The sequence below is a fragment of the Schistocerca americana genome, chromosome 5 (genome assembly GCF_021461395.2).
Source record: "Schistocerca americana isolate TAMUIC-IGC-003095 chromosome 5, iqSchAmer2.1, whole genome shotgun sequence".
Classification (NCBI taxonomy): domain Eukaryota; kingdom Metazoa; phylum Arthropoda; class Insecta; order Orthoptera; family Acrididae; genus Schistocerca; species Schistocerca americana.
This window is the reverse complement of record NC_060123.1, coordinates 23,669,647-23,690,655: the sequence shown is the minus strand read 5'-3', so window position 1 is coordinate 23,690,655 and position 21,009 is coordinate 23,669,647. Positions and strand designations below refer to the sequence as shown.

The 21,009-nt window shown below is 44.0% G+C and overlaps 1 protein-coding gene across 1 annotated transcript in view; it reads right to left on the bottom strand.

The window, feature by feature from the left end:
- The window catches only part of LOC124615591 (sugar transporter ERD6-like), a 196,779-nt gene extending 178,697 nt beyond the window's left edge, over nucleotides 1-18,082 (bottom strand). Inside the window, exon 1 of the mRNA XM_047143576.1 lies at nucleotides 18,023-18,082. The gene's annotated coding sequence lies outside the window, so the exon portion shown is untranslated. The remainder of the gene's footprint in view (nucleotides 1-18,022) is intronic.
- Nucleotides 18,083-21,009: the final 2,927 nt, after the last annotated feature.

Here is a 21,009-nt window from a genome sequence, read left to right as displayed (position 1 = left end):
CAGCACTGAAATGCAAGTCCACGCGAAACTTCGCCTCTTCCGAGCAACAGTCCCCCAATGACCTTGTACGGCTGTTCTCTGTGGGGAACATGTCCTTCCAATCTCCAATTCATTCAAAGACTTCAGAACCGGTGCTTGTGTCTCATCCTGGGGGCACCGAGGTGGGCACGAGTCCCAGATCTACATGCTGATCTGTACCAGCCGACTGTTCAATGGTCGATCATATGCACCACCAAATTGCTGTGTGAGGTCGAACTCCTGCGTCCGCACTCGAGACGCCTGGAATCCACGGGCTCTGTCACGTCTCAACGCTAGCACTGCAATATGGCGCCTCGTGCCCTCATTGAAGTCCCTCAATTACGTCAACACCAGTAACCTACCTGTAATAAGGGATTAAGGATGATGAGCCCATAGTCCTCATAAGACATAAATAAAAATGTTGTTGCCCTTCTACCTACCACGTTGAAGTCCAGCCCCAAAGTTAGTTGCACTTCAGTTTCACCATACAGACACAAACAAAAAATAGTGTTAGTCACCGGAAAAAACTTTCTCTGCTAATGACAGCAAGGTTCCAATCACTGAAAAAACCAAAGAACTCCTTCAACGGAAAGCAAGGAAGTTTACAGTTGGCCACTATCCAATAAAGTTAACCTGAATGTAGAGAAAGCAAATGAATGAGTTAAGTTTTAAGGGAGAAAATTGCACTGTTAAATTAAATTGTTGCCAAAACATGCACGGCGCATTCCATTCCCAAGGGTACAAACAATCAGCATTCAATTCATCTAAATCCCGAAGTAAGAACACTATGCATATATTTCAAATTACAGATAAATTGACTGTGTAGATGAAATGAGTGTTTCCTCGCATTTCCTGGAAATCAGTCTCACTTACGGAGGTGGAAGGTCGGGTGGACCTATATAAAGAGATCCGAAGATGCCGTACATGAAAAATAATATTTCATATAAGAGTTTTGGGCGTGAAATATCTAGCCTAACTATGACGCTCACATACAGGATTTTCTCAGTTAACCAGTCTCACGTATCCAGGTCCAACTCCATTCCTTGTGAACTTCGGCGCTAACAGTCGCCTGCAATTTGAAATCAGCGACAAACAAGTAATAAGCGCCATTAATTAAAAAAAAATGGTTCAAATGGCTCTGAGCACTATGGGACTTAACTTCTAAGCTCATCAGTCCCCTAGAACTTAGAACTACTTAAACCTAACTAACCTAAGGACATCACACACATCCATGCCCGAGGCAGGATTCGAACCTGCGACCGTAGCGGCCGCGCGGTTCTAGACTGTAGCGCCTAGAAACGCTCAGCCACCTAAGCCGGCACCATTAATAAATAAATGAAATACAAGTATAACATTAACATTATGAAGGCTTTCGGAACGTAGCCATATACATGAAATGTTCCATTAACATCGAGATCATCAGAGACGGAGCCCTCCATTTGAGCAGTACGTGGGGCAGAGCGGCCGTACTATGTTTCACAGAGGCCTTTGTACATTCCGCTGAAGCCATCTCGGATGACAGCGACTTGAGCTCCTGCACTCCCGGGTGTGAGTCCAATCTCTTAGCCACTGCTCTTATTTTAAACCAGCAGCCTCGGAAAAACGGCAATGCTTACCGAGTTTGTCTCTATTCCCAGCGCCGTGATTTTACTGCACGAAGGCCCTTCACGTGGTGACAGTGATTGAGAGGCGGTGTTGCCTCAGGTGACGTATGCAACGTCGCCACAAGACAGTGGCAAGACGTTTCTTGGCGTGGTGGATGGGCTGACGAGCCACGCTTTTACTACGCGGAACCATCTGAAGTGTGCGGGTTTGGAGGAAGACAAGTGAACACCACCAAACTAGCTTACGTAACAGCCTGATGCGAAATTTGCGGGTGGGGTTTGTTACAGTGTGACCGTAATTCTCGGAACGAGTGTTTGGCCTGTTAGTTACGTACTTGATTTGATGTTCTATGGTTCGCCTTCGCGATAGTGTGTAAAATCATTTATAAAAACTGAAGTAATTTCTCAGCGAACATATAATCGTTTTTATTACGAGGGTTATCAGAAAACTAAGGGAGTTTAGTAGGGAATGTCCCTGGGAGAATTTGGTCTCACTGCCGTATAGCAAAAAGCCTGTGGAAGGTACGAGCATTCGCAACAATCAGTAGTTCGTCGATTAGTGTTGTGGTGACTGTTAGAGCGTTCTCATTCCGGCTCCCACCAAGTACTAAATGCGCGCTATAATTCACTACATAAATGCTAAGGGCATCAACGCCGCTGCGATTCATCGCGAAATTGTTTCAGTGTATGGAGAGGGACTAATCTCAAGGCAGCACGTGACGAAATGGGTGCGGAATTTCAATTTTGGAAGGACGGAAATTCACGATGATGACAGAACTGTAAGACCGTCTGTTGTGATTGATGATGTAGTGCAGAAAATTGAAGAACAAATTCTCTCTGACCGCCGTTCGACAACTGACGATCTGCATGCAGTTTATCCAAACATTTCACGAACTGCAATCGTAACTGATCGACTAAATTATCGCAAATTGCGTGCACAATGGGTGCCCAAGATGCTTACCGAAGCACACAAAATGAATAGTCCGTGCCCCTCACGAAATTCTAGACCGTTTTGAGACTCAGAGCGAGGCTTTTCTCAACTGTATAGTGACAGGAGATGTAACTTGGGTTTATCACCATACTCCAGAGAGTATACGACAATCAATACAGTGGTGCCATTCCCATTCTCCTTCAGCCAAAAAAATTCAAGACTCAACAAACAGCGAGGAAACTCATAGTGTCAGTGTTTTGCGACAGAAAAGGGATTCTGCTGGTTGATTTTTTTGGAAAGAAGTGAAACAATAAATGCTGCAATATATGTGAGACCACGAAGAAACTTCGCAGAGCCATACAACGGCATGGGATGCAGAGAACGGGAGTCCGTCACCTTCATGACAACGCGCACCTGCACACCGCTCGTCCAACACAAGAGTTGTTGACTTCGTTTGGTTGGTACGTTTTAAGCCACCCCTCTCACAGCAACTAGTGACTATTATCTGTTCACTAAATTGAAGGAACACCTTGCTGGAAAACACTTTTCCGACGACGACGAGATGTAAATCGAAGTAAAAACCTGGCCGAAGGAGGCGGCGGGAGACGTCTATGACACAGGAATCAAAAATCTCGTCTCACCGATGACAAAATGTATTGGGGTAAATGGTGATTGTGTGGAAAAATAATGCAAGACCTGTACTACAATGCATGTAAATTTTATTAAAATAGTCATTTTTTGTACTTCAAAAAATTCGTATAACCTTACTTTCCGGATTAGCCCCGTACACACTCGCTGCAAAACAGTACTGCAGTCACGGCAAACGATTATTTAAATCTTCAGTCCTTTAGTTGGTGAGGAACTGGACGGAAGATTGCCAATTTGTCAGAATGAACTTACAAACGCTGCTCTGTCTCCAGGCAGGAAACAATACACTGGAGTGACGAAAGTCATGAGGCAGCGATATGGTGGTAGTATCGCGTACACAAGGTATACAAGGGCAGTGCAGTAGCGGAGCTGTCATTTGTACTCAAGTGACTCCTGTGAAAAGGTTTCCGACATGATTATGGCCGCACGACGGGAGTAAGGGACTTTGAACACGGAATGGTGGTTGGAGCAAGACGCATGGGACATTCCATTTCAAAAGTCCTCAGGGAATTCAATATTCCGAGATACACAGTGCCGATAGTGTGCTGGGAATACCAAATTTGAGGCATTACCTCTCACTACAGACAACGCAGTGGCACAGAGCCTTCACTTAACGACAGAGAGCAGCGGTATTTGCGTAGAGTTGTCAGTGTTAACAGACAAGCATCACTCCGTGAAATAACCGCGGAAATCAGTGTGGAACGTACGATGGACGTATCCGTTGCGACAGTGCGGCGAAATTTGACGTTAATCGGCTATGACAGCAGATGACCGACGCGAGTGTCTGCTAAAAGCACGACGTCGCCTGCAGCGCCTCACCTGGGCTCATGACTATATCGGTTGCCCCATAGACGACTGGAAAACCGTGGCCTGCTCAGATGAGTCTTGATTTCAGATGGTAAGAGCCGATGGCAGGGTCCGAATGTGGCGCAGGCCCCACGAAGCCATGGATCCAAGTTGTCAACAACGGACTGTGCAAGCTGGTGGTGCTGGTGTCACAATGGTGTGAGCTGCGTATACATGGAAAGGACTGGGTCCTCTGGTCGAATTGAACCGATCATTGGCTGGAAATGGTTACGTTCGGCTACCTGGAGACCATTAGCAGCTATTCAAATGGGTCTGAGCACTATGGGACTTAACAGCTGTGGTCATCAGTCCCCTAGAACTTAGAACTACTTAAACCTAACTAACCTAAGGACATCACACACATCCATGCCCAAGGCAGGATTCGAACCTGCGACCGTAGCAGTCGCAGCTATTCATGGACTTCATTTTTGTGGATGACAGTGCGCCATGTCACCAGGCAACAAATGATCGCGATTAGTTTGAAGTGCATTCTGGATAGTTAGAGCGAATGATTTGGCTAGTCTGATCGTCCGAAATGAATCCTATCGAACATTTATGGGACAAAATCGAGAGGTCAGTTCGTGTACGGAATCCTGCTCCGGCAACACTTCCGCAATGACGGATGGCTATAGTGGAAGCGGAGCTCAATGTTTCTGCGGCGGACTTCCAACGACTTGTTGAGTCCATGAAACGTCGACTTGTTGCATTACGATGGGCGAAAGAAGGTCCGACATGATATTAGGAGGAATCCAATAGCTCTTGTCACCTCAGTGTATGTTTTTTATAGCTTGAGAGTTGTACACTAAGCTGTAGAAAGAAGAAGCTTATTAAAAGAATGCTGGTGGTTCCATTCGACGAAATATTTTATCTGTGGTTATTTGCTAGTTAGTTGTGCAGTACTGGGGAATTCTTATTTGGGGCTTAGTGGCGAGCAGCTGAGTTTCTCAGAGAATGAGATTTGTTTTTCTGTGAATCGGGGAGAAGCTATCTGGAATACTTTATTATTGAGATGAAAACTCATTTTTAATTATGTCTCGTTCCTTATACGGACGGAGAAAATTTTGTAGGAATTACAAGGTAACCGTCGAATGCTCAAGAATGATACGTCTGTTTGTCAGAACTATTAATTGAAGAAAAACTTTGTCCCTTATATAACTAATAACATCCAAGTTTAGTGTTAATTTTCTCTCTTTGTTTACATTAACTCACGAATAACGCAACCGGTTGAAATATTTTAATTTTTGTAATGAGGGGATTCTGTAATTGTCAGATGCTGGGCAGTCTTTTTAGTAATAACCAGAGTTTATTTTCTTTCAAGTGAAGCCCACCTCCGTGATTATACAGGGTGTACATAAAGTCCGGGAATACTTTCGCTTATTTATTGCACAAGAACCAAACATTTCACAGATTTCATACACATGTCATTTTGAAGAGGAACACTGGAAGGTTTTTTTTGTTTCATGTACACCGCCACAGCGTAGTTTGGTAATTTGCCGATAATTTATTCCTGTGAATATTCCAAGTCAAACACTGCACTTCGTATCACGCAACATTCATAACGTACATCGGTACTGATTTTTGTTTATATAGTTTTAGTTGAGCGCACAATTAGTTTCTTTTGGCATTTAATTAGATTCATTTTCCTTATTGCAAATTTTGCGTTTCGTGAACTTCAAAGTTCTATTGTAGACACCGTGCACACACGCAACACAGGGTCAAACAACAGCTAGTTTTGCTGAGCAGTTGAACACGATACCACAGGTACACATTATATCAGGAGAAAATTTTTGAAATCAATAAATTCAGTTTCTCACATACAGACATTTTCATAGAAAGTTTACAAAACAGTAGCCGAATACGTGTACCTTGGGAAACTGAAAACAACGTGAGGGCAAACTAGAAAAGAAAAAATAAACAGAAGAATAAAAATAGCTAGGATTGCATTTGGGAAATTTAAAAATGTATTTAAATTTCCATTGTGTTTGAAACATGCAATCGACGACCCCCATGCACTGCCTGTTCCAGAAAGCTATCCAAGAATTCAGAGTTGTTCAATAGCCAACGGAAAGAACCACGTTTAGGATAAAGGGACAGACAGATTAACATATGAGCAAAAGAACAGATAGGAGTGAAATTGGAATGGAAATGAGAAGATATAACAGGACGATCTAACAGAACATGGGCTAATTAACTTTTTTGTTTGCGTTCGTCGAAATAAGAAACGAAGTGGTGATCAGCTACTGGAATATAACATGATATATCGAGTCAGGAACAACCACTTACTCAACAGAGAATGAAATATGGCTTATCATGAAGCTAGTAGACTTTTGGAGAAGTGAAACTGTGATCGGTTTGGTCATTTTCTTCTTCCGTACAACAAATCATGTCGGCATTTCCCTAAGAACACATATTCTTCTTACCCCTGAACGTCGAGAACCATTTGTAGCATTCGCAACACAAACACAAGTTCGGTAAACAGTTATTTCCTGAAAAATACATATATCATTTTCAGAATGGCTATAAACTTTTGGACTAAGTCGAATTATTGCCCGTGTTTCATAACGAAACTTTGAAAAAAATTGCACCTGAATACTCATGCCAAATAATTACACTCATGAGATCCAAAGAAACAAAAGAATAATTATCGGAGAATGCGGTAGCGAACTGGACGCGGTCTTTGCGAAGGGAAGTGTTGCGTGCAGTGATCCGTGAGACGTGTGATCGACCGTAGTCCGATCCACAAACGAAGGAGGTTCGCGGACTGCAGTGTTGACGATTCCAAGCGACAGATGCGGTTCGCGCATGCGCGTGCTTTTCGCTTGGAGAAAGCGTCTATTCTATTCTATCGCTTGAGCCTTGTCCCACAGTTACGCAGGGTCAGCCATCGATAATCGGATTTGGCACGTTAATGATTAAGGGGTGGCAGGATGCCCTTCCTGCCGCCACCCCGTACCGCCCGGGACGGAATTAGTGTACCCCAACTGTCTGCGTAGAGTGTAATCCGTGGAATAGTGTGGAAGCATTCAGATGTCTGCGAGCTGTGTAACTGAGGCGGAATCTGGGGACCAACCCGGTATTCACCTAGCGGAATGTGGAAAACCGCCTAAAAGCCACATCCAGGCTGGCCGGCACATCGGCCCTCGTCGTTAATCCGCCGGGCGGATTCGATCCGGGGCCTACCCGAGTGCAGGAAGCAGCGCGTCAGCGCTCTCGGCTACCCTGGCGGGTTTTTCGCTTGGAGAAAGCGTATATCCTGCAAACTACGTCTCCCGCTCACCTATGTACAATTCGTCACTTACCACCACAATCAGCGAGTACGAATCGCAAAAAACGGAATCGAAATTCACTAAACAATTCGCTACGATCACGTTTAATGCTCGCATCAGCTACGGCATTCTCAGCAGAGCGCTCTGAACATGCTGAACCCCCATTCGCAGTCGGAGAATACGTGACCCAGGTGCGCAAAAAAAAGCCTAAACTCGACCGCGATCGTTCTTGACTCCAACTATAACAATGTAGCCTTACGAACTGACCCTTAGATTTGGGGCTCAGTGCCCGGACACCAGTAACCTAAACCATTACGTCGCAACTCCCTAACAAATTCAAAAAACTGGCCTTTGCAGATAAGAAGAGCCAGCTGTTACATTAAAAATACTCCTAGTTTATCAAAACAGTCAGTGTTAGCTGAAAATCATAGCACACATTTGGTGCCGCCGATGAAATACAACGTAGTGGTCACCGACAAAGCGACCAGCCCCATGCAGTTGCCGTGCTACTGTGGAGCATGGGATTGCGTGTCTTGTAGTCCTGTTAAGTGTGGTTGAAACTACACCTGCTGTTTGACATTGGTCCCTTTTTGCCTGTTGCACAATGTTGCGGTCATCTGCTGCTGTCGCCCACCTCCGCTCCTGCCGACAGCAGTGCATGTGGTTCAAATTGGTTCAAATGGCTCTGAGCACTATAGGACTTAACTTCTAAGGTCATCAGTCCCCTAGAACTGAGAACTACTTAAACCTAACTAACCTAAGGACATCACACACATCCATGCCCGTGGCAGGATTCGAACCTGCGACCGTAGCGGTCGCGCGGTTCCAGACTACAGCGCCTAGAATCGCTCGGCCACTCCGGCCGGCTACATGTGGTTCGGAACGCCCCCCTATGCTCTTAAGCAATGCTGTGGACAATATCAAACTACTGGGCTACTTTTGTCACATTTCGTCCTCTTTCCAGTTTCCCGATGGTTCTCTCCCGTATGAAATCATCCAAATGTCGTCTCTAGGCCATGTTTTAATGAAGGACACCACCACAGTGCACAAAAACTGCTCGCTGATTGATAAACATTGACTTTTCCCGTTCCTTCAACTGCCTCGTGTTGCGGGGAGAGTCACATTTGGCGCTACAGTCACCCTAACCTCATGCATGTGATGTCCAGTTTTCTGTGCACGACCGGAAGATCTCTGCTAACAGTGCTCCCGCACTGTCATTCATTTCCACCGAGTTATTAACGTGCTGCGTTACTTTATCTACCACGTCCTTTAAGTTTTGCAGAGCAGTGTACTTTAAGCAACGCCTCATGTGTCTGCAACGCTTCCAGGCGGCATTCAATCTCGTGGTAGGCTGTGGTCATGAAGCTTATAGTAATGAAGACTGCTGAAGGAAAAGTTATTGTATTTATCTATTAGTATTCTTGTTCCAGGATATAGTGCATAGACAGCACCACCACGCTATGTTTTGTGACGTCAGAAGAATTTGACACAAGTCTGTGTTTGAGGTGTTAAGCGCTCGAGAGAACATGCTCTTGTACACAGGGAGCTAGATGGAACTAACACGGCACTGCTAAGAAAGGCTGTTACTATCTTCCGTGCATTCTTAGATGAAATCCAACAGGCCATTTGATACTTGGTTTGATAGCTGGCAATCTGCTACCATCACTGTGGTGTGAGGTAGGGGGGGGGGGGGGGGGGCGGTGCAGGGTGCAGGGAGGAGGAAGAGACTACAAAAAGTCTTTCTTTGTACGGGCTTCATGGGGTTGGAGGCATAAGTTTAAGTAATAAGTTAGAACGTCAAGCCTAATGCTGAACTTTTGCTGCATGAAAAACCGAAATGTAGTACCGGTAAGCGATAAACATTTTCTGAGTGGTGTCAGCCTAAAGATTTAAAATTATCTGTAATGTTTGCTGCAAGTCGCTAAGTGCTCTCTTTCTCAAATACTGGACGAACAGAGCGTAATTTGAGCGCTGTGAAGTACATTACCTCACGACGTATTCGTATACATAGTCCTTAACTGCAGTACTTGTCTTATTTCGGTAAGCCTTTAATATAACATTATGCCTCTTAATGAGTAGATTATGACAGCGTTTTGAATTTTTAAATTTGGCGAAACTGAGCCATTTAAAATCAAATTTTCCTTACCCCTCGAAGCCGTTAGATAGGCAACCTGCAACTGACTTGTGCACAATGAACCATACTGGACTCGCATTCGGGATGACAGTGGTTCAAATCCTATCCGGCCATTCTCTAAAACGCTTAAGGCCATTGCCGGGGTTGTTCCTTTGAAAAGAACACAACCGAATTCCTTTCCCTCACTCACTCAATTTGAGTTCGTGCTGCATCTCTAACGACCTTGTCGTGGAAGGGACGTTAAACCCTAATCTCTCTTCCTTCCTTGGGTTAGGGCCAGTGTAGTGAGTGTTACGGATGAATTTGGAAATGAAATGAAGGGAGAAGGTGTAATTTGATGAAAGAAAACCTCTGAAATCTGACTAAAAAGCGCTCATAAGTGAACCGTCATCATCCGACGGGCGAATCATTAACTACGCCATTGGTCTTTACTCGATGGGACGTGGAGGAACTGTTTCGGACTGAACACAAGACACTGACGCGAAGTTTGCACCTGCTCGCTATGCATTGACTCCAAAGACATGAGGGTGACAGGTTCCGATTTGCGACCATTAATATGGTACACAAGAGCATTGTTTTCCACATTCGTGCAGGCAAATGTCGGGCTGTTTTCCCATATCCACCTGTGATATTCAATAAACGGTCAGCTAAAATAAGAAAACAGACGATTCAGAGGCGGATGGTGAGCAAAACTTTCCTTACTTAGTACCTTTGAGAAGACACGTGACATTTGCGTCCAGAAGACTACTCTGCAGTTCACGCTTACGAAGGTTCATATGTTGTTGTTGTTGTGGTCTTCAGTCCTGAGACTGGTTTGATGCAGCTCTCCATGCTACTCTATCCTGTGCAAGCTTCTTCATCTCCCAGTACCTACTGCAACCTACATCCTTCTGAATCTGCTTTGTGTATTCATCTCTTGGTCTCCCTCTACGATTTTTACCCTCCACGCTGCCCTCCAATACTAAATTGGTGATCCCTTGATGCCTCAGAACATGTCCTACCAACCGATCCCTTCTTCTGGTCAAGTTGTGCCACAAACTTCTCTTCTCCCCAATCCTATTCAATACTTCCTCATTAGTTATGTGATCTACCCATCTAATCTTCAGCATTCTTCTGTAGCACCACATTTCGAAAGCTTCTATTCTCTTCTTGTCCAAACTATTTATCGTCCATGTTTCACTTCCATACATGGCTACACTCCATACGAATACTTTCAGAAATGACTTCCTGACACTTAAATCAATACTGGATGTTAACAAATTTCTCTTCTTCAAAAACGCTTTCCTTGCCATTGCCAGCCTACATTTTATATCCTCTCTACTTCGACCATCATCAGTTATTTTGCTCCCCAAATAGCAAAACTCCTTTACTACCTTAAGTGCCTCATTTCCTAATCTAATTCCCTCAGCATCACCCGACTTAATTAGACTACATTCCATTATCCTTGTTTTGCTTTTGTTGATGTTCATCTTATATCCTCCTTTCAAGACACTGTCCATTCCATTCAACTGCTCTTCCAAGTCCTTTGCTGTCTCTGACAGAATTACAATGTCATCGGCGAACCTCAAAGTTTTTATTTCTTCTCCATGAATTTTAATACCTACCCCGAATTTTTCTTTTGTTTCCTTTACTGCTTGCTCAATATACAGATTGAACAACATCGGCGAGAGGCTACAACCCTGTCTTACTCCCTTCCCAACCACTGCTTCCCTTTCATGTCCCTCGACTCTTATAACTGCCATCTGGTTTCTGTACAAATTGTAAATAGCCTTTCGCTCCCTGTATTTTACCCCTGCCACCTTTAGAATTTGAAAGAGAGTATTCCAGTCAACATTGTCAAAAGCTTTCTCTAAGTCTACAAATGCTAGAAACGTAGGTTTGCCTTTCCTTAATCTTTCTTCTAAGATAAGTCGTAAGGTCAGTATTGCCTCACGTGTTCCAGTGTTTCTACGGAATCCAAACTGATCTTCCCCAAGGTTGGCTTCTACTAGTTTTTCCATTCGTCTGTAAAGAATTCGTGTTAGTATTTTGCAGCTGTGACTTATTAAGCTGATAGTTCGGTAATTTTCGCATCTGTCAACACCTGCTTTCTTCGGGATTGGAATTATTATATTCTTCTTGAAGTCTGAGGGTATTTCGCCTGTTTCATACATCTTGCTCACCAGATGGTAGAGTTTTGTCAGGACTGGCTCTCCCACGGCCGTCAGTAGTTCCAATGGAATATTGTCTACTCCGGGGGCCTTGTTTCGACTCAGGTCTTTCAGTGCTCTGTCAAACTCTTCACGCAGTATCGTATCTCCCATTTCATCTTCATCTACATCCTCTTCCATTTCCATAATATTGTCCTCAAGTACATCGCCCTTGTATAGACCCTCTATATACTCCTTCCACCTTTCTGCTTTCCCTTCTTTGCTTAGAACTGGGTTTCCATCTGAGCTCTTGATATTCATACAAGTCGTTCTCTTATCTCCAAAGGTCTCTTTAATTTTCCTGTAGGCGGTATCTATCTTACCCCTAGTGAGATAGGCCTCTACATCCTTACATTTGTCCTCTAGCCATCCCTGTTTAGCCATTTTGCACTTCCTGTCGATCTCATTTTTGAGACGTTTGTATTCCTTTTTGCCTGTTTCACTTACTGTATTTTTATATTTTCTCCTTTCATCAATTAAATTCAATATTTCTTCTGTTACCCAAGGATTTCTACTAGCCCTCGTCTTTTTACCTACTTGATCCTCTGCTGCCTTCACTACTTCATCCCTCAAAGCTACCCATTCTTCTTCTACTGTATTTATTTCCCCCATTCCTGTCAATTGCTCCCTTATGCTCTCCCTGAAACTCTGTACAACCTCTGGTTCTTTCAGTTTATCCAGGTCCCATCTCCTTAAATTCCCACCTTTTTGCAGTTTCTTCAGTTTTAATCTACAGGTCATAACCAAGAGATTGTGGTCAGAGTCCACATCTGCCCCTGGAAATGTCTTACAATTTAAAACCTGGTTCCTAAATCTCTGTCTTACCATTATATAATCTATCTGATACCTTTTAGTATCTCCAGGGTTCTTCCATGTATACAACCTTCTTTCATGATTCTTAAACCAAGTGTTAGTTATGATTATGTTGTGCTCTGTGCAAAATTCTACCAGGCGGCTTCCTCTTTCATTTCTGTCCCCCAATCCATATTCACCTACGATGTTTCCTTCTCTCCCTTTTCCTACACTCGAATTCCAGTCACCCATGACTATTAAATTTTCGTCTCCCTTCACAATCTGAATAATTTCTTTTATTTCATCATACATTTCTTCAATTTCTTCGTCATCTGCAGAGCTAGTTGGCATATAAACTTGTACTACTGTAGTAGGTGTGGGCTTCGTATCTATCTTGGCCACAATAATGCGTTCACTATGCTGTTTGTAGTAGCTTACCCGCATTCCTATTTTCCTATTCATTATTAAACCTGCTCCTGCATTACCCCTATTTGATTTTGTGTTTATAACCCTGTAGTCACCTGACCAGAAGTCTTGTTCCTCCTGCCACCGAACTTCACTAATTCCCACTATATCTAACTTCAACCTATCCATTTCCCTTTTTAAATTTTCTAACCTACCTGCCCGATTAAGGGTTCTGACATTCCACGCTCCGATCCGTAGAACGCCAGTTTTCTTTCTCCTGATAACGACATCCTCTTGAGTAGTCCCCGCCCGGAGATCCGAATGGGGGACTATTTTACCTCCGGAATATTTTACCCAAGAGGACGCCATCATCATGTAATCATACAGTAAAGCTGCATGCCCTCGGGAAAAATTACGGCTGTAGTTTCCCCTTGCTTTCAGCCGTTCGCAGTACCAGCACAGCAAGGCCGTTTTGGTTATTGTTACAAGGCCAGATCAGTCAATCATCCAGACTGTTGCCCTTGCAACTACTGAAAAGGCTGCTGCCCCTCTTCAGGAACCACATGTTTGTCTGGCCTCTCAACAGATACCCCTCCGTTGTGGTTGCACCTACGGTACGGCTATCTGTATCGCTGAGGCACGCAAGCCTCCCCACCAACGGCAAGGTCCATGGTTCATGGGGGGAAGGTTCATATAAACACTTTTAAGACTACTTTTGTCAACCTCCCACTTTCGAACAGCACGTGGGAAAGTGAACACGTAACGCTTACGATTTCTCTTGTGTTATTATGATGGGTGTTTCTCCCTAAGTAGATGGTAGTCAAAAAAATATTTTGGCATTCGGAGGAGGAAGTTTGCGACGTCAATACAAAACGAGCCGATCTTGTTCGAACTTTTTCGTTGTCCTTCGTCAATACTATCTCGAAAGGATCCTATACTGCTCAGCATTACTCCGGAAGAGGACGAACAAACGTAGTGCAAGGAGTCTCTCTGGTAGAATTGTTGCATTTTCTAAGTGTTCTGCCAATAAAACGAAATTTTTTGTTACGCTTCTCACAATATTTTGTACGTAATGATTTCAATTTAAGTTATAGGCAATATTGTAACCCCTATATCCTCAGCTGAATCGTCAACCGTTAAATTTGCGCGATTTACCGTGAAACCGAGGTTTTCTACAGTTGGGAGTCCCGTACGATGGCGGTCGAGTTTAGTCTTGCTCTGCGCACGCGCAAACAAAGTTGACACTCGGCGCAGTGGCTGATGGGAGCGACCGTAAAGGCATTTCCCACTTACAGTCGCTCACATCGGCCACCGTGCCGAATGTCAACTTTGTTTGCGCGAATGTCCCGCATTCTTCGTAAGCCAGTGAGCGTTTAGTAGTATTGTGAGCGTTCTACCGTTAGTACCGTAACTAATGGGTTCAGTAAGCGGGATCTTAGCGAGTTGCTTAGCGAATTACTGTTCCATCTGTTGTGAGTTGTCATCGCTGATGGTGGCGTAAGTGGTAAATTCTGCAGAAACATGCGAGAGATATAACTTGCGCATTCGCGTACCGCAACTTTCGTTTCGAATCGTGAAACCCCGTCCGTCGTTTGCAATCGTCAATAACGCAACGTATGCGCCTCGACATGGGCGAAACGCCATCGTTCGTGGATCGGATTATAGTACTCATGTACAGGACATCACAAATATCATTGTTTGCGGTCCAATACAGTTCGTTTCGATCTCTTAATGACTTTACTAGACGACAAACGACACAGTCATCTTCAAACACTCCAAGAGGGCTGCTCGGATTGTCTCCTATATCATTTAAATAGATTAAGAACAGAAGAGGGGCTATAACTCTTCCTGTGGGAAGCCCCAGATATGACTTCGGTTACACTAGTTGACTTCCCACCTGTGACCTTTCAGGCGGGAAATGAACCCAATCGCCCAATCGCACAGCTGAAAAACTCAATATTGCGGCAGCAGGAGGGACATGTGAATACAGAATTAAAATAATAAAACAACAGCTAAACCGTAGATGGGCAACTGTTCATCAGAAGTCGGAACTGCCACAGTGAGACAAACACTAAACGAACATAAGAAGACAGGCGTCCATTTTGGTAATCAGGAATTGTTCACCACCGTTTCTTTTCACCTTGTGGGCCAAAGACTATTGAACAATTATTCCACTATCATGATTCTTCTAATCGACTACCTCTAGCTTGAATGTCACCGGATGTACGCGATTCAACGGTCCAGATTATGAACGCGGATTGTACATGACCATCGCTCTAGTACAGTAATAAAAGCGAATACATTTCGGTGGAAATTTGGAGATAATAAATGTTTATTCCCAGAATCCATGGAAATAACTGTCAGAAAGAAAGATTGCAGTTTAACGTCTCTTCTAAGGAGAGATCATTGGTGCTTGGACAAAATTGGGAAACGAATTATGCAATGGTCTATTCACAGTAACCATTTCAGAATTCGCTTCAGTGGAGCGGTAGGATGATAGATGAATAAAAGAATGCGATGATATCTGCAACATAAATGTGGATATCGTAAAAGTCGTTTAGTAACAAATTTATTCGTATAGTCGATGGCTGAACATTTCTAGCTCGAATGGACGGGGAGAAACATATATCTAGTAGTAGTTTTATTCAGCCGTGGATCACTTTTACACGGTGTGGGATATTTCACAGTATTACAATTTTAGACACAAACACGTAATTCACAAATGGTTGAAATGACTCTGAGCACTATGGGACTTAACTTCTGAGGTCATCAGTCCCCTAGAACTACTTAAACTTAACTAAGCCGGCCGGAGTGGCCGTGCGGTTCTAGGCGCTTCAGTTTGGAACCGCGTGACCGCTACGGTCGCAGGTTCCAATCCTGCCTCGGGCATGGATCTGTGTGATATCCTTAGGTTAGTTAGTTTTAAGTAGTTCTAAGTTCTAGGGGACTGATGACCTCAGAAGTTAAGTCCCATAGCGCTCAGAGCCATTTGAACCAAAATCCAGCTAACCTAAGGACATCACACACACCCATGCCCGAGGCAGGATTCGAACCTGCGATCGTAGCGGTCGCGCGGTTCCAGACTGTAGCGCCTAGAACCGCTCGGCCACCACAGCCGGCACGTAATTCACATATAGAAGCAACTACATACACACGCGTCTAATACAACCAGGATTGGACAGGTAGTCGACCGTGGCTTTATAGTAACAAAATTCTGGCATTTGCAACAATTAAGTAGATGGGTGATTTGGTGGTGGGGGGACCAAACAGCGAGGTCATCGGTCCCGTCGAATAAAGGAAAAGATGGGGAAGGAAGTCGACCGTGCCCTTTTAAAGGAACCAACCCAGCATTTGCCCGAAGCGATTTAGGGAACTCAGGGAAAACCTAAATCAGGACGGCCGGACGCAGGTTTGAACCGTCGTCCTCCCGAATAAGAGTCCAGAGTGCTAACCACTGCGCCAGTTCTCTCGGTCCCAGCATTCGCCTGAAGTAATTTAGAGAAGTCTCGTGAAACGTAAACCAAGATGACAAGGTGGGGATTTGACCCTCCATACATCGAAAACAAGATCATTAAGCTTAAAACAGCGTAACCTCGTTCGGTTTATCCCTAGTGTAAAATACTGCCTTGAAACTTCCTGGCACATTAAAACTGTGTGCCGGGCCGAGACTCGAACTCGAAACCTTTGCCTTTCGCGGTCAAGTGCTCTACCAACTGAGCTACCCAAGCACGACTCACACCCCCTCCTCACAGCTTTACTTCTGCCAGTACCTCGGACGGGGCGTGAGTCGTGCTTGGGTAGCTCAGTTGGTAGAGCACTTGCCCGGCAAGGGCAAAGGTCCCGAGTTCGAGTCTCGGCCCGGCACACAGTTTTAATCTGTCCGGAAGTTTCACATCTGCGCTCACTCCGCTGCAGAGCGAAAATCTCATTCTGGAATACTGCCTCATTTGTACATTCTTGGAACAAAGTTATTTCACAATGTAAATAGCTAATGTTACACTATCATTAATTTCTTAACTCGAATCAGTGCACACACTACGCACAAATTTAAAAAATGTTGTAGTCGCATCAAGAAGAAAGACTTTTTTCACATGGCATAGTGAAAGCCATGGATCGAGGCAGTGAGGTAGATGCAGTGTTTATCGATTTACGAAAAACATCTGACGCAGTACCACACCTACGCTTGTTATCAAATTACGCCTGCATGGGGTATCAACTATCAAGCAAAATTTACGACTGGATTGGGGACTGTTTGACAGGGAGGGCGCACCAAGTTATCTTGAATGGAGAGTAATCGACACATGCAGAAGTAACTTTGGGCGTGCCCCAGGGAAGTGTGTTGGATCTCTTGCTGTTCATGTTGTATAGTAATGACCTTGTGGAATAACATTAATAGTAACCTCAGACTTTTTGCAGATGCTGCAGTTGCCTGTGGTGAAGTACAGTCTGCAAGTAGCTGCACAAATATGCAATCAGGTCTTAATTAGTTTTCAAAGGCGTGCAAAGATTGGCAACCTGCTTTAAATGTAAAACTGTGCACATCTCAAAACGAAAACACTTTTTATCCTATGATTATAGTAGCAGTAAGTGACGGCTGGAATCGGTCAGCTCATATAAATACTGGGGTATAAGACATTGTAGGATGGAATGATCACAAAGTCTCAGGCGTTGATAAAGCAGGTAGCAGACATCGGTTTATTGATAGAATATCAGGCAAATGCAATCACTCTACAAGGAAGATTGCTTCTTGCGACGCAGTCTACAGTATAGCTCAAGTGTGTGGCACCGTACCAAATATGATTAACAGGGGAGGAGGCAGCACGAAAGGTGACAGGTTTATCTGACCCGCGGGAGAGTGTTACAGAGACGTTGAAAGAACTGAAGTAGCAGGCTCTTGAAGATAGACGTAAGTCGCTCCCGAAGGTTCGCAGGGACAAGATCAGATTAATTACAGCGCGCACAGAGCCATTTAAGCAGTCATTCTTCCCACGCTCGATACGTGAATGGAACGAGAAAAAAAGCCTTAATTACTGGAACAGTGGAAGGTACGCTTTGCCATACGCTTCACAGTGGTTTATAGGAGCGTGGATGTAGATGCCGTGCAACCGGGAAACGAAGCTGAGATGCATGAGTTCTAGCGCAGCAGCGGACAAGGTGGTGGTGTAGTGCGCTGCGTGTGAGCGGATTACCTGAGCGCCTCAGAGCAGGTCGTAAAAAGGCCCGCGGAAGCGAAGAGCGCGTGGTGTGTGCGCCGCGCACTTGAGGACTGTGGCGAGCGACCCAGCCTCGCGGTCTCCGCCGTTCCCGTGTGGTCGGGGTGGGGACTGGGGAGGGGGTGGGGGCGGAGGAGGGGTGGGGGAGCGCTACCACGACGCGTTCTCCGCTGACGACATGCGGTGCGTAGCACCAACACCGACTCAGAGGAAGGACTCGGCGCTTGTTGGTGACGTCACGTCAGCTAGGCACGGCGAACGCCAGGTCTGTTGCAGGCACAAACGCCTCGGCGTGCTTATCACTATAAATCTCTTATTTTTGGGCAAATTGTTCGGTATTGTTTTGGATTCTGCAGTTTTATTTAGATGAAAGATTTTCTTACTATCGTAAAGCTACAAATGAAGATAATAGTTTTGTATTACTGAATCCTGTCGAAACAAACGTAGACCAATATGAGAAGGTGCTTTGCCCCATTGCAAGCTTAGGAAATTTTACGTTCAAGTAACTATATTTACTTGATCCATTTTCTTATCGAAACTTTCCCCCAACCCCCTTACAATGAACTCGTTTCTTTTTTATTTTCGTTTGACATCGTCACTGTAAATGTGAACTAATTTACATGTGTAAATGTCCAACTGTTGCCAGTCACTAGATTACACTTGTTTTCAACGAACGGAATTCTAAACAGGAAACAAAATAGCTTCATGCATCGAAAATACTGCTGAGCTTAAAACTTATTTTAAACATGCACATTAGATAAGATAAATATTCCCTTATTGCAACTGAAAGGAGAAACTTTATAAGATAAACAAATTTCATTTGATAAAACAAGTATCTCTCTTTTGCCGCTTCTTCTGTCCCCCACCCCCCTTCCCCAACGTGTACAATCGCAAGATATTTCATTAACATTCAGTGCTCCTCACCCCATAGTCAACCAAGATACCTAAAGAAGACCACCAACATGTTCACAGTTTCTTGTAAAAGCAACCCAGTACAAACGTAACTTCCTCATGAGGTAAAGAAGCACGAATTCTGTTGCTGCTGGACCATGAAGTTGTTTTTGTATGTCAATCCTTAAAACAGGTGGAAATTTAAGTTCAGGAGTGCACTATTTGTTAAGAAGTTTAATGAATTGCACAATTAATTGATTGCAGAAATCTCTCAGAACAATGTGTGCTGGTCAACTACCGCCAATAGTTTCACATTTTCCTATGTCAGAGAGGGAGACACCACCATTATCAGTATGCATGCAACAGACCTGGCGTTCGCCGTGCCTAGCTGACCATGACGTCACGAACAAGCGCCGAGGCCTTCCTTTGAGTCGGTGTTGGTAGCACGCGGCGCCGAATGTTTCGCTCTCAGGCCTGTCTGTAGTCGACAGTTCATCTACTGTGCGCTCATTGGCTCACAAGGGGCGTTTCGGAATGGCCCTCTACGACAAGCTGAGTACAGAATGTCTGCGGAGAACTTTCCAGCTAGGCAAAGTGGCCCATTCACAAGCTGACTTCACCTGCCACAGACGCGGTTCGAATGCTCACGAATATTCCTAGCAAACCACAGAACGCTTGGCAAGGAAACTCAGAAAGGGAATTACCCCCCCCCCCCTTTTTCCACTAAGGAAAAAAAAAACAAACACACAGACAGTCTCAGTTCCCGTACATAGGTGCAGATAACTAAAAGAAAGCAGTATTCTCCTCATTTACATACTTTGCCTAGCCACAGTGGACGGTCCTGTCATTGAAATACTTACACCAACGAACGCACACTTTTGTAAAATCTAGTGCCATGGTTGTGAGAGCTTGTTCTTATTATACACTAGAGCAGGGGTCTCCAAACGTTTTAGTCCGCGGGCCACATTAACTCCTCCACGAAGTCATAAAGGCCTAGATCTGCCTAGTGGGATTAAAGCTCCCTAGCACTTCACGATCACCATAATGTAAGGCTAAAGGAAAGATGAAATCGCAAAAAATCTAAGGTTGTGGGAATAGCTAGCACTGAAACCAACTATGATATTTATTTAATTACATAATTTTGATTGGTGGACGTATCTGACCGAAATTCTGGCGTATTTTATTCTGGAGAATTTCACCGACAAAAAAGTATGTTCTTGCACATTCTTCACGAAAGCGTCCTGCAAAGTTAACGAAATCTCAAAATCATTGTTAGCAGCACTATTACTGCAAGACGTAACAGAGATAGAGTTGTCAACGCATTGTTATTTCAAGCGACGCAACAATAAGTTTAGTTATGTACTCTTGTAGCGAGTAGCAGAGCCAGAGCATATATTTGATAGTTCTGTTGCGTGATTGTGTCTATGTTGCGAGTGTCTCACGGGTTTTTTAGTGTTTTATGCGCTGTACTAGTAGGTGAGACGACGAAGTGTGGGACAATTCAAAGTTTGAATTCGAAGAGAGAAGGAAAATCTGAAAATCGAAATATGTATAGCACGACTTGAATATTTTTGCACCGTATTTTAATACATGGCAAACATTCAGTCAGCAAACTAAGATTCCGTTTCCTGTAACATTAGCAACTGAAGCTTTGGGCGCTTTAAAAATTAATTTTGAATCACGTTTTTCAGATATCGACACAAATTCAAACGATATCAAGATATTTCAAAATCCCTTTGACGTCGTTATAGAAGCGTTACCCGCAGAACTTCAGTTGAAATTATTAATTTGCGATGTAGCGACTTTTTTAAAGAAAAACATTCAAAGTCAACATTACTGGAATTTTGTAAGTGTCTTCCATCCACACAGTTTCCAAATTTACATAAATTTGCCCGTGGCTTTTTTCCGCTTTTGGCACTACTTATTTGCGTGAAAAAACTTTCTCCTATATGAAACGTGCTAAAAGTATTTACAGATCAAAATTAAGTGATCAGCATTTGAAGTCACTGATGATTATCTCTACCAGTAAACTTGATCCACAACTGGAGGTAATTATGAAAGGAAAGTTACAG